Genomic DNA, 13,897 nt, shown 5'->3' on the forward strand with positions numbered 1-13,897 from the left:
TCGCGAGCACATTTATGGCTTCACTTGAAATCCCATTCATTGAGGGACGCACCTCGAAACCTTTCTAGTACAGAAGATACATAGACGATATTTTTATGATATGGAACCACGATGAGGGAAGTCTTTTCCGCTTTATAGGGGATTTTAACAAGAGCCACCCGTCAATTAAATTCACGCACAAAATTTCCAAAACTAGCATTAACTTCTTGGACGTCTCTGTCATGGTCAAAAATGACCACTTGTCAACAAACCTTTACAAAAAGCCTACAGACCGTCAAATGTACCTACATTTCAACAGCAGCCACCCGAAGCATTGCAAAACGGCTATTCCATATTCTCAGGCCTACCGGTACCGAAGAATATGCACCGATATGCGGGAATTTGACAGACACGCAGAACACTTAAAGCATTCCTTATTGCAACAAAATTATCCGGAAGACATTATTGACGATGCCATACTACGTGCTCGCAACGTGAACAGGAAGAATATAATTAAGGGACCAAACATAGTATCTAAAACGGCTTCCCAAACGAACCTTGTACTAACTTACTCCTCATCAGTGCGACGAATCAACAACATACTTTCCCACCGTTTCAACATAATCAGGCAAAGCCAACGACTAATTTCTATTTCCATGAAGCCACCTCACGTGGTGTACCACAGGGATAAAAATCTGAAGGACATTCCTGTCAGAGCAAAAACAAGCCCCCCCCCCCCCCCCATTCAATTAGGGGGCCATCCCTGCGAAAAAGCTTGACGCAAGGTATGCCCACAGATGGTCGCAACACGTAATCCAAGCGAACTTCTCGGATTTCAAATTCTGCATAACTGAAAGCCTTAATTGTGACTCCAGTAACGTAATATACTTGCTACATTGCAACGTCTGCGGACAAGAATATATCGGCCAAACAGACATGCCATTTCGACTGCGGTTCAATAATCACCGGTACCACACCACTTCACTGCCGAAGCTACCTTTATCTAGACATCTGCGCCTGCCAAACCACAGTTTTGAAAATATCAGCGTAACTTTTTTTGGAGTCCGGTTTCTCAAGCAGACGCTAGCGCGAACAGCGTGAGGCATATTTTATTTTCAAATTTAGCCCATTATTAGCCGGCATCAACGAGGACCCCAGAAGACTCTCCTGCCTCCGAGAAGTAAGCCAGGAGGAAATTGGTGACCAAGATAGATCGCTGGAGACCATGCTTGTTTTTTCTGACTGACTCGTACGTGTACGCTGTCCTTTCTTGTTTTTTCCCCTTTTTTTTCCAGGCACATACAAAGTGTTTACGTTCGCCTTCTACTTGATGACCATTGAATGGAAACGGACGAAGATGAAAGGTAAAGAGCCGACCGACCCATTAAGGGGAAACCCTTTCCTTACGCACGCCGTCACGGACCCCTCCCGCCACCGCAGCGACAATCTTGGGTAGCCCGACACACGTCGAGAACTGACCAGCACGGGATAAGGACCCGATGTGGACGTACACCGACATTTGGTTTCACGCTCAGTGTTCACAGGGGTTTTCCTTCTTTTTTCTTCTCTTTCTTTCTTTTTTTAGTTCTCTCTCACTCTCGCAAACATCTTTCAAGGCGAGAGGGACGCGGCAACAACGAAGTTTGGATGTTCATGTTAGTATAACTCATCCCCTGATGAAGGGAGGACCCCTCCCGAAACTGTTGGGAAATAAATATATTTATCCTTGTTGACAACGCCTCCGTTGTACGATATCCTATACCTATATAATAATAGAACGATGCTTATAATGCAAAACAAGCTCATAAATTTGCTCGCTTGCAATGGCTTTACGCCAATAGAATATTTGGAAAGCAGCACAATTTAAGCTGCAGATACAAAATGAGAACTGGTTACAGTAATTTACGCAGATTAATAGACGAGCTATATATACAATTGGCATTTTTTAATATGTTCGTGTGTTGTTTCAATGAGTTTAATATGTTAGAAGCCTTTCGGATAGCAATAATTGTTATCTTCCGCAAAACTGGCATGATAAAACAGAGTTGCCACCGAATAATGTTGCGATAACGTTACTTATACTCGGGTTTCTCGTGAAACAATTGAGTGCATGTAGGCTCATATGAGGAACACTGTGCTCTGGATATCGTAGAGACTGCCGAGAAAACGAGCGTATGATTTAATCCCGGTTTTCATACTTCTTCTCTCTTTGTAGTTCGCCGGTAGCCACTTATAATGTAATGCAGCTCAAAGCGCTGATTGATTAAGAAGCTAGACGGATCCGTGCAAATTCCGATTGACTTTTTTTTTTGTGTGGGTAGGCAGGCTCTTGAAACAGTGACTGTATCGACGCAATTTCGGCGTGCCTGCATAGTCATTCGTGCACCATGGCGCGTAGAATGTGCGTCCACTGATAAAGGCTCAAAAACACACTAAACGCGCTAAAACGAGCAATTACACGCTTTCACTGGCTCGGGCGCGCGCGCTCCCAATGGAGACGCTCCTGAGATCTTCAGTACCTTGGGACTACAATGCCGTCGCTACTGTCGCCCGCCGGTGAATCAGCCGAGATGCGGCGCGACCGCCTCTTCACAGAACACCTAGCCTCGTTCTAGTTTCTAGTACACTGTAGTGGGGGGCCGGAAAGATGGTCCTTCTAGCCATAGAGTTTCTTCATTTTGAGAAACTCTATGCTTCTAGCGATGATTGTTCCGTGCGCCACTAGAGGGCAATGCTGGCTAAAGGAGCGCTACTCTCGCTGCCGTTATAGATCTGCGAGCGGGCTGTGTGGCCTATTTGTGTATCGTGTCGAGTTGTCGTCGTGGCTTTTTATGCGATAAACCCCACTTAATAATGAAGTTTAGAACTTACGCATAGGCACCAGCTGTTCTATCGATCTATAAGGAGCATATACAAAAACACGCGACTACAATTCGGCGAGATCGTTTACACCAACCGAGCTTGTTTCTTTTTGAAGTTCATCAATTTTATTTAGCAATGATATACTTTCTAATATTATTGGGTGAACTTCCACGTATTAGTCTTTAGAGCCTAATTACTGATTTTTAATGCATACAAGTGTCTGTGTTCTGTCCTGTGTGTATCTCCTGGTTGTTTTTTTTTTCTTTTGTGACTTGTAGCACACAACACAAGACATAGTATGACAAGCATAAATCTGAACTTATTTTTTATTAGAATATTTTTTCAAACCAGCTACTCATTTCAATTAAATAATTAAGTATCTGCACAATCTGGCGCCAACTTCTCAAACAAACAACCCTGTGGTTTTCTATGTAGAAACTTGAAAATAATCCATTTTCAACCGCAGCTGTCAAGAGAACTGTTAAATTACATCGCCTAAGCTAATTTCAAATTCAGCAATACTGCATGTGCGCTGATTGGCTAACCTACAATATTAGTAGGGCACAAACTTCGTGCAACCCCAACATCACCTCAGTCCCAACGGCAAATCAAGCAACCCTGTATTACAAATTTGAAAGAAGCGTTGACGACGGGAGGCAGCACGTGGGAAAAGTTTTGAAACGTTGGTGGTGCACTAGTTGGGTGCATATGCCGTTGTCAACGTTAAAAGAGTACTTGTGGATGACTTTTTACACTGTCGGTTTGATAAAACACCAGAGGAAAGGCTGGACATCATGAAGTAACAATGGAACGACGAAGGTTGTCGCAGACACAGCCTAATGCCAGACGTCATCGCGACTTAACCTCAACGTTTACTCAGCTGGTAGGTGTTCTGCGGTTTACTGCCTCAACTACGCTGCGAGGTCACGTTTCGGGGCGGGATGCGGTAAAGAGTACGTGGTCCCGTACGTGGCTTTGTCAACGGCTTGCGCGACTCCGACACGGAAAGGTATGTGCCTCGCTTCACGTAATCTCAACCTATCTCAAGCTGTATGCGTTTTTCGCGAGGTGTAATGACAGGAACCTGTTCCGATAGTTCGCTTGATGTGCTGTGAATTCCTGCTATGTGGTCACGTCCAGCGCACGACCTCCTCTATAAACTTACGACCTGCTCACCGGGAAGCGTCTATTTGCACCTCAACAGTTCGGGGTCACGTGACCCTAGTTGCAACGTCACATATGACGTCATTGGTTAAAACGATCGGCTTCAACTGGCTACGTCTTATTGTGACTACGTCTTGTCAAGCGACTCCGAGGTCACGTGATAAAAAAAAAAAATAAGGAAGGCGCGTTTTGTTGTCATCACGGTTCGTATGCACGAGTTCCAGTTATCATGTGACCGTCATCCACACTTCCACGCTGCGTGCCCTGGATTAAAGAGCTCGACCAAGGAAGCCCGCGTTATCGAAGTCACTCCACTGTGCCGCTCATGAACTTAGTGCTGTCGAGGAGAGTGCCAAGTGTGTTGTGTCACAGGTTGCGTGTAGGGAGCCTACATGAACTGCCGGTCATGTAGGCTCCCTAGTTGTGTGGCGCTACGAAGGCTAGGGCACGCGATAGGAACAGGTATGTTTGCCGGCATTTGCTGCTACCGCTGTTAGCGCCATATGCTCTACATCGAAGGAATTTACTGAAGTCTACAGGTGAACAGCCCGAAGTCCTCCCGATGACCATTCGGTTGAGCTTCGCGTCGTTACACAGATAGCTGATTCTCATTTTCTGAAGAACCAGTGAGCAGTCGACTGTTAAATTTCATGTGCAACCTACAGAGGTCAAGTGGAAATTATAAGGGCTCGTTTTTCTTTGTTAGACACAATATTAACGAGAGCTGGTCGCGTACTGTGAACTGGTCGTGAACTGAAACTTGTCTAGAATGCCGGAATGGCACGCACCAACACTCTCTGGCGCCATGTATACCGATAACTAGTTGACAGCCCTCACTCAAGCATTAAACCTTAGCGGCTTTGCATGCAAGAATTTGGGCTCTTTCTAACCAGTTGTAATCAGAAAATGCCGTCAGCGCAGTCCGGAGCGTGCCTTTTCGGTGTTTTAGACAAATGTGCTCACTAGTGACCTGTACTGTACTACGTTACGTATCCGCACGGCAACACACCTGACTCGCCAGTGAGACGAGCACTCGCTCTGGTCCCTGCTTAGGTGATCTAGTGGTTATGGCGCTCGGCTGGCGATCCGAAGGTCGCGGGACGGAATCCGCGGCGGTAGCATTTTCGATGGAAGCAAATATTTGTTTGAGACCCGTGTGCCGAGATTTAGGTGCATGGTAAAGAACCCCCAGGTGGTCGAAATTACCGCAGCCCTCCACTACGACGTCCCTCATAATCTTATCTGCTCTTGGGGCTTTAAACCCAAACAAATATTACTCTTTGGTGGAGTGGCGAGGCGGTATGAAGAGGTGCAAAAGAGAACAGGGTACCGTGGCGCAATGTAGCAAACTAAGGGAAGAAGCAGGAGACCGTAAGTGAATTTGGCCCGCATCCTAGCGTCTTTTTTTTTTCTTTATAGTGTAGTCTACGTACATTGCATCATAGTTCACTGATTGATGTGCACAATCTTGTACTACTTGCCGCACTTGAACAACTGCAATATTCTATGAACTTGCCAACGCACATGAATAGTTGCAGTACACAGTGTCGGTTCAGGAAGCACTACTTTCTTGTACGTCAGTGCTCGTATCGTACCATATGTAGTTCCTGAGCCACAATATTGGCATGAGGCTGCAAAGCTATAGCTTCTTTAATGACAACATGCACGAGGAGGTATAGTGCTTACCAGTAAATACTTGGCAGGCATTACCTTGGAATTCAAGGCGACTTTAGGGGTATGTTTTTACTTACAGTTTGTCACATTGTTTCTGAACCTGTATCTTGAAGCTTGAGTTCGGTATGGCATGACTGGGCACTTACTGTAGTTCCCGCTCAATTGAAATGCTCAAAGCAGACGTGTGTTTTACATTTTCATCTATAAACTAACTTATATGTAATTAAATATTAGCAAACTTTAAACTGAAATAAAGGTGCATAGAGGACAGAACACAAGTAGAAGTAGACATGACAAGTGCAATCCTGTCTACTCCTTCTTGTGTTCTATCCCCTGCATGGCTTTATTTCAGTACCAACTAGCCCCTCAACTGAACTATGTTGATTGTTTCCAAGTGAAGAAAAGTACTAAAATAAGAACTGCCAGATATCTAATGTAATGCATTATGTTCAAGTCTCGTAACACTCTGCCACCTGTTATACAATACCATAGTTTATAATGAGTTCTGACATGACATTTATGCACTGTACACTTTAACACACTTCGGTCAGACCCCGCTGCTCAAACAACAGCGTCTTGGCAGACTCACACGCTTCAACTTCAGGCTTGGCCCTGCAATGCTTGAAAGGTCTTGAAGTGGTACATTTCAAATTTTCGTTGACCAGTCGACCTGTGTGGGGTGTGTTGTGATGTTCAGGATGACTGACAGATTCATTGAGAATACAGAGATATGTGATATAAGGAACAAGCAACCGTTTAATTAGAAAGAGGGCAATGGCAAGAGACACACAGTTAACTAAGAGGAAACAAAAATATGTGCAATGAAAGAAAGAATGGCACCAGAAACCACACTGAATAACTACAGATACAAAATACAGACAACGGGGTAGGTTAATAAAATAGAGGATTGACTTGAAAATAAATGCAGAGAAAGAAACACTGTGCTTATACTGCAGAGCTTCTCGTGCAACTCAAATGCAAAGTTGGCTAAATAAAATAGCAACAAAAAATAAAACACTTAAAAGACAGTGAAGCTGGTCGATTCTCAAGTTTTTAGAAGGTTTTTGCTAGGTTTTTGCAGATGTGACAGGCGTGCCCAAATTCCGTGCTCAGAAACTCTTGACGAAACCAGTTATCCGCTGAATCAGTACTCTGCTGGACCCTGCCATAGAAGCTCTCATCCACATGCAGGCCGGGCACGTACTCGCAAGGGTTTCTGTATGTATTCCCCTTGCCAAGCAGCACACCTTGGCTCTTCCGCTTAATGGCGAAACTTGGTAGCAGCCTCTTCGGCTTGATGTCTGAACATATTCCCACTTCGCGGCACGTTGTCATTCTTTATATGTGGCTTCTTCTTCCGAAGTTGATTTATTTACGTCTACCCATGGCGAAAGCAAAGATTCAGCACATGATGACGACATGGCTCCTGCTGGTACAATGTGGTGACAAGTCAGTGCGCAGGAACGGTCATGCTTAGTATCAAGGCAGGTGCGCACAGCTTCGAGAAGGTTGTGGGCGATGTGCAGATGGCCTGGTTGCCATGGCTATGCTAGGCGACATCATAGCGAGGCAATGTTTTTGATCGACAAGCACTGTTTTGCGGATAGCTCGAACAGCTCTGCTGTTAAAATTTCAATAAAAGGTTCCTCACAGACCATGCCAGCTTAAAAGAGTGTGAATACGAGCCAGTTGGTACGTATCTATAGTTAAAAATAGCGCGAAGTAGACGCGGACAAGAATTGACACAGGACCGCGCTGCCTGTGTGAATTCTTGTCCGTGTCTACTTCGCGCTGTTTTTAACCATGCCAGCTTACAGTACTCGTAGACGAATCGACGTGGTGCCCGCCGCTCGACTCTCTTGCCAGCTTCTGTAGACGAGGATTCCCGACGGGACAGTCAACTCTATTCGTTGCACAGGACACTCCACACTCGCTGCCTACTTGTGACACCGATGACCACACTCTTCACTGGTTCAAAGACAACTGCCAAAGCAGCCAAAAATTCTTCCCTGGCTTGTGCATCTCTACCGTAGGTGCACTCCCCCAACACATTCCATTTGTTGCAGCTGTGAGAAAGTCCCGGAGGTGCCGATTACCCAAAGCCAGCCATGGGAAGTTTCTTTTCCAACAAGTCGCCCTTGCCTCGACGAAGGGTCCATCGCGGTGAAGCAGTGGTTATGGTGCTCGGCTGTTGACCCGAAGGTCGCGGGTTCGATCCCGACTGCAGCGGTCGCATTTTGATGGAGGCTAAATGGTAGAGGACAGTGCTGTGTGATGTCATTGCATGTTAAAGAATACCAGATGGTTGAAATTTCCGCAGCCCTCCTCTACGACGCCTCTCCTAATCATATCATGGTTTTGGGATGTAAAACCTCAGATATTATTATCCCTCGATGAAGGGGCGCACGCGCGAGCATCAGACGTTTATGGTGCAACGTTAAATGTTGCTCTAAGTTCGCTGGCTTGCTTGCCTACTCTGCCTCTTGTTTTCCAGCTCTCCGCATGGCGTCTTGCATGCTGGAGTGCTTTTAGGCGGATTCGTTTTGCTTGTTGTGTAGTGCTTGCCTGGCCAGAGCAACCCTTTGTCGGAGATCCACGAATGACTAAGCCACTACTTGAACTCTCACACCCACTTCTCAGAATGTTGTATGCTTGAAGCATCAGCTCATGTGCCTCCTTTCTCTTTCTTTCATCTTTGCAGTAGATGACAACACTTGTAATTTTGTGGGCTGTGTCTGTGATCATTCTCCTGGATAACTTGCTAGTTTCCCGGATTTTCTTTGGCAGTTCAGCAACACATTCCTCTTCTGAGGGCACCTGCAAAATGTTGTCATCTGTGCCTTCGGTAGAGAGTGCCGGTAAAATGCACCCACTTTCTGGTGTGCTGAGAATGTTGCTGTGCAAACTTAGCATTGGGCCTTCAATGTATTCTCTTGGGAGCTGTTCAAATGACCATTCTTTGAAAAACCGAAAAATTGCACAGAAGTGCTTGCATGGCAATTTATGTCGAAGAAAATCCTGGCAGGTACACTGTGGTGTATGGAAGTTTACCGTGTGTAGCAAGCCTGGATTGCTTGACTTCACAGAAAAAACGCCAGGTTCAGTAAATACAGCAACATCTTGAGGCTCATAGTCTAAGGCTGTGTTGATACGAGCCATGATATGCCTTATTACTTTTGGAGGTCTGTTATGCGGGTACTTTGGCACATATTCATGGTACTTGCGGTACATTGCCGATCTTTCTACATTCTGCTGAATAAAGACGCTTTGTCTCTCTGGAAGAAACTTTTTCACCACTACTGTAATAAGGCTCGAAAGGCTCCTTCTCCCGTGACTCCACCTCAGGTAATGCTCCTTGAGGATGCGGTTCTGTGTCTCTGTTCCGTTGTTTGTTGTAACGACGACACCAAACTTCATTCTGTGGTATTGAACCCACATCTTGGCTGCTGGCATCCACTGCGTTTCAAAGTAGCTAGCTACTTTGTCGTTCCTCCAAAAAACTGAGTTCTTCAGACATTTGTAGGCCTCGTCAAATTCCTCCCTGCTGCTTGAATTGGCTATTTTGTGAAAGAGACCAAGCAGGGCATCTTTTTGGTCTGGAGGGACATCATTTTCCTTCTTTTTCACCCACCTCTCCCAAGCCTGTTCACGGTGAAAGTTGCACAGCATGACTTCACTCTGTGGGAAGACTTCAGAAATCGCACTTATTTCAGCCTGGCAAAAGTCCACCATGAAATACTTAGGCAAGTACTCAGGATCCCAGCTTTTAAACACACTGAGTGCCTCACTGATGCACGCACTTGTTTCGTACTGCACCACAAAAACACCTGCCACCATGTAATTCGTGGGTGTTTTTACAACAAGGAAAAACAGTGGCAAGCTGTAATCTGTTGTCTTGTTTGTGGCATCAAGGCATGTCACATTGTTGCCATACTGCTTTAGTAGTTCTGCCATGAAGCGAGACTGATAGCAGAACAGCAAGGTCCTGTCTCATTGTTTTGCCAAGGTCTCCTCTACATTAATCTGGTCATCGTCGGCCTCGGGGATTGTCGTTTTTGCTTCACTTGTGTAGCAATATGGCCGGAAGAGCACATTTGATGTTGGTTCTTCTCTCTCCAGTGCAGATACCAGCATTGCAACATTCTCCTGATCCAGATTGCTACAGCGCCCTTGCCTCAAAGATTCCTGAATATGGTTGCGGATGTCTTTGGATGTCGGGTAAAATGCTCTGCAATCTAGATCAGGTTTTTCCTTGCCATTGAAGAGCACGTCCTGTACATAGTAGCGAAGGCATGTCTTCACTTCATGCACAGACGTAATGCCTTCCTGAACGAGGTCATTAATTCTTTCAATAATACTGTGGTCCACCGTCTGTCCATACTTCATGAAGTTGCCAAAGTCATGTTCTGTGTGGCATGACATTGTCTTTGTTATTGTGACGTAAAGTCGCATTTCTGACCTTGGTGGATTGTCTCCATTAAGTTGTTGTGACAAGTTAGTCAATGCAGCAGACTTCAGCATGGTGATCCGGTTCTTCGTACATCCTTGCACTGCAATCTAAGGGCGATCAAGAGAACAAGTTACGCAAACATGTTAAGAATTTTTTCAAAGGCACTTTTCTTGGCAAATATGTAGCACTACCATAAGATATGCAGACTTTACAGTAATGTCACCGCTGTTAACATAGTGAAATACAGCTAGCATTGTGAAGTGTTATTGCTGCACCTAATTCACTAGTGATCACAAGCATGCCGAAAAAATTGGGGGACCTTTAAGCTTCGCCTTTAAGAGTTGAACGCAACAGCGAAATCTGGCCCCTAGTGCGCACTTCAACCACTAAGTGCATACTTATTAATGTGTGTTGTTACACACACACGCACATAGACGCGTGCGCGATGTATCTATAGTAATGGTACAAGTTTTCGATCTAAAGCACTTCCCTGTGCTAGTCAAGACATATTTCTCACAATGCCTCGCAGATGGCAGCACATTATCTAATTTTTACTGTTTGCTTGATCAATGCCTCCTCTAGAAAGGAGGCGTTGGCTTGATATGTTTTCCGCTAGATGGACATAGTTGTCCATTTTTGGAGCTCTTTGGAAGTTCGTCTGTGTTTTTAGCGGCGATGGCTGCACTATCCCGGCTTTTTTCGAAGCATGGCGTCGCGCAAAAAACGTAGTTTGATGGCCTCGCCAATGCGCCTACAAATTGCCGAATGGGCTCATTTTCGTCGCGACACCTGCCAAACAAAATGCGTTAAGGAGACTCCTTCCACTACATGACATTTATGTAGTGTTTTTTTCCAAAGCAGTTGCAAGTAACATCGTGGCTTTGTGGTAGGACGCCTGCTTGCCACGCAAATGGCCCCGGGTTCGATCTTCAATGGGACCGAAGATTTTTATTGTTTATTTTATTTGCACCTTTCTCGATTTTTCGCTCACAGGCGACGCTGTTACCGACGTCGGCGACGGGATTTATGCGAAACGAGCTCTCTAACGCTATCGCGTTAATATAGTCGCTAGGACATTGTGCACAAGCCTGAATGATCTCCACGAGGTAGATATATGTCGGCCGTAACCCACCATGAATAGGTCTTGTGTTGGCAAAGAGTGCTATATATGAGAGCTGAGAATATAACAAAACATGAGGGCAGTGCTTTTGTGCTATTCCGAGTCCTGCTTTTGCACCATTTACCGCAAGATGCAATACGAAGGTGTGACAAGTATGGTGAAACACTTGAAACAGAGGCTTATTATACTACATCTTGGGTTAGAATATTTATGAAGCTCTTTAGTTGAACAGCATGCACATTGAATGCATTGAACAGAAAACTAGATAATGTAGATGGAATGGCCGCCATTTAATGGATATTCATACCTCAAAGTCTGGGAACACCTCAACCTTCTTAATGTGCATAGTTGCTGTGCATCCCTTCTTCTTTGTGCTTTGGAGTTTCACTCTTTTTTTCTTGAACGTCTTTGCTGTCCAGTCCACATCAGGTTGGCCTCCATTGTCTGCCATCTGAGTGGAAGCCATGCAATGAGCAATAAAAAAATGCAAAAGCTATTCATTGTAGCGTTTTATTAGATGGCAGTAGGGAGCAACTTGTTTTTTATGCTTGAGGGTAAACATGATATAATGCAGTATAAAATGTTCCACTGTTCAATTAACTGAAGAAATTGTTTGCCAGCTTTTTTGCATACATTGGCTTTCTTGAAATACCAAACTAGTTTTTACTAGTTTCTCATAATCTGAACATGTGCAGGGGTGCAATAGCCAAAATAGAATTTGAAGCAGTTTTTGTAGCAGCAAAATGTTGCTTTTGGAGCACGAAAATCAAGATTCGGATTCAGAAGAGCTTGTGTAGGGGCTAGTTGCAACATAGTGGAAGATAAAGGCAGTGCCGCAAAGTTAGAGTGCCGACAGGAATGAGACACAAAAAGTGTATCTCTAACAATTGATTTAATGAAACAAAAACACCAAAAAGGGGAGGGCAAAGACTTGAAATTCAAAAGAGGGCGCTGTGGGCAAACTGCGAATAAGCAAACATGAATGCTAAGAGTAAAAAAAAAAATTGCATTTATCTCTTGGAAATTAACATTTAAAAAATGCCTTATCAAAATCAAGGTGAAACATGTGCAGCATTTAAAATTATCTTTGTTTTCCTAGAAATGCCACTTGCCTGTCTGTAAGTGCTGTGGACGGAAAGCTCATGCATGCGGTTAGCTTCTCCAGCAGCATACAAGATGTTTCTACAATTGTTCTTTTAATTTTGTCCTTGCTGTATACCAAAATAGTTGTCTCTGAAATTCGGGTTACACTTACAGGCAGAGCAGTGCTGAGCAAGATTTCCGTCGATTTAAATTCTACTGCATAAATTCTTGTGTTCCTGAAGCCTTTTGTTGAGGCACCTGCTCTTCTGTCCAATGTAGGGTGCCCGGCAGGACAGAGGGATTCTACAAACTTCTAACTTGCACTAAAAAAATTTCTTGACATGTTTGATGTTACATGTTGCACCTCTAGTGCCCTTCATTACTGCTCTGCATGTTACCTTTTCAATACACAACACTACCAATTTTTGGGGTGCTGGGAATATCACCTGCACATCGTACCAGGAAGACACTTTTTTTAATATATGTGCTATTGTGTGCATGTACGGTAACACAATAAAAGTGCCCACATGAAAGCACGCAACCCTTGGCAGCTGCAACAGGAGCCAGCTGTTCTGGCCGTCTTGGCGGCAAGGCACGTTGATGCAGACAGCACTACTGCATTGCCTTTGAGCAGTCTTGACCTGGTGTTTTGTCATTGAGTCTGCAGACAAGCCACCTGTCTAGGTGTGGATACAGGGCTTGACAAGCACCAAATGCCAGTGATATCAACAAGGGGTGGTGTCGCCAGTGCACGGACATGCTATAATGACATTTACGCCACATGAACTGCCTCCTGTTCACAGAGCACATACATAGTGTGTGCTTTGCTGGGGGATGTAGGGATGCTCTCGTTCCCTGATAGCGTTTACATGCCTTGTCAGCCAGCTCCCCCATAGTGGTGCTACCTGATAGTGAGGACACGTAGGGCCCAAAGGAATGAATGCCTCTTTTTTGTTCTTTGGAGCGCATTGCATGTCATAAGGAGCTCCACAGGCTCCTTTCCATTGACCCGAATACACCTCTATTTGTGATACATGACCCCAAACTGCATATGCTTGGCTTTCTTGCAGGGTTAAACTTTACTCGCTGCTTAACTGGGCATGGTGAGTCAAACATTGTCGATTCTACAGCGTGTTACACTGACATGCTATTATTTGTATAACTCCGCTAGCGGGCTTGCTGTGTAAAAGGTGCAAATAAATGCCTATTTCTTGGTTTGCACTGTGATGTACTGTGTCCTTTGTTCCTTAAGTGTGTGGAGATAGGTTTGCACGACGCTTAACCTACGAGGCGACCGGGCAGGGACGCGACGTTCTCCACTGCCGCAGCGAACAAAGACGCTGCAGCTGGGTTCGTCGACTCTCCAACACGGCGCAGAAAAGGCACTCGAGGCAGGTTGTCAACAAACACGGGTTTATTAACCCAAGATGCAGCACAGTGCGACAATCATGGGTTTGCGGGCCGTCAGGGTAACTCCCAAGACCGATCATGTACGCTTGCCAGTGGCGCTACGACTATTACACAAAGGGGCAGCAGTCGAGTGCACGAACGAGAAGCCGCCTGCC

At 45.1% G+C, this 13,897-nt stretch overlaps 1 long non-coding RNA gene across 1 annotated transcript in view; it reads left to right on the forward strand.

The window, feature by feature from the left end:
* The first annotated feature begins 3,450 nt into the window (after positions 1-3,450).
* Positions 3,451-13,897, forward strand: part of LOC142764980 (uncharacterized) — a 52,820-nt gene continuing 42,373 nt past the window's right edge. The window contains exon 1 of the long non-coding RNA XR_012883994.1: positions 3,451-3,850. This is a non-coding gene — a long non-coding RNA (uncharacterized LOC142764980). The remainder of the gene's footprint in view (positions 3,851-13,897) is intronic.

Source organism: Rhipicephalus microplus, chromosome 6 (assembly GCF_043290135.1).
Source record: "Rhipicephalus microplus isolate Deutch F79 chromosome 6, USDA_Rmic, whole genome shotgun sequence".
NCBI lineage: Eukaryota > Metazoa > Arthropoda > Arachnida > Ixodida > Ixodidae > Rhipicephalus > Rhipicephalus microplus.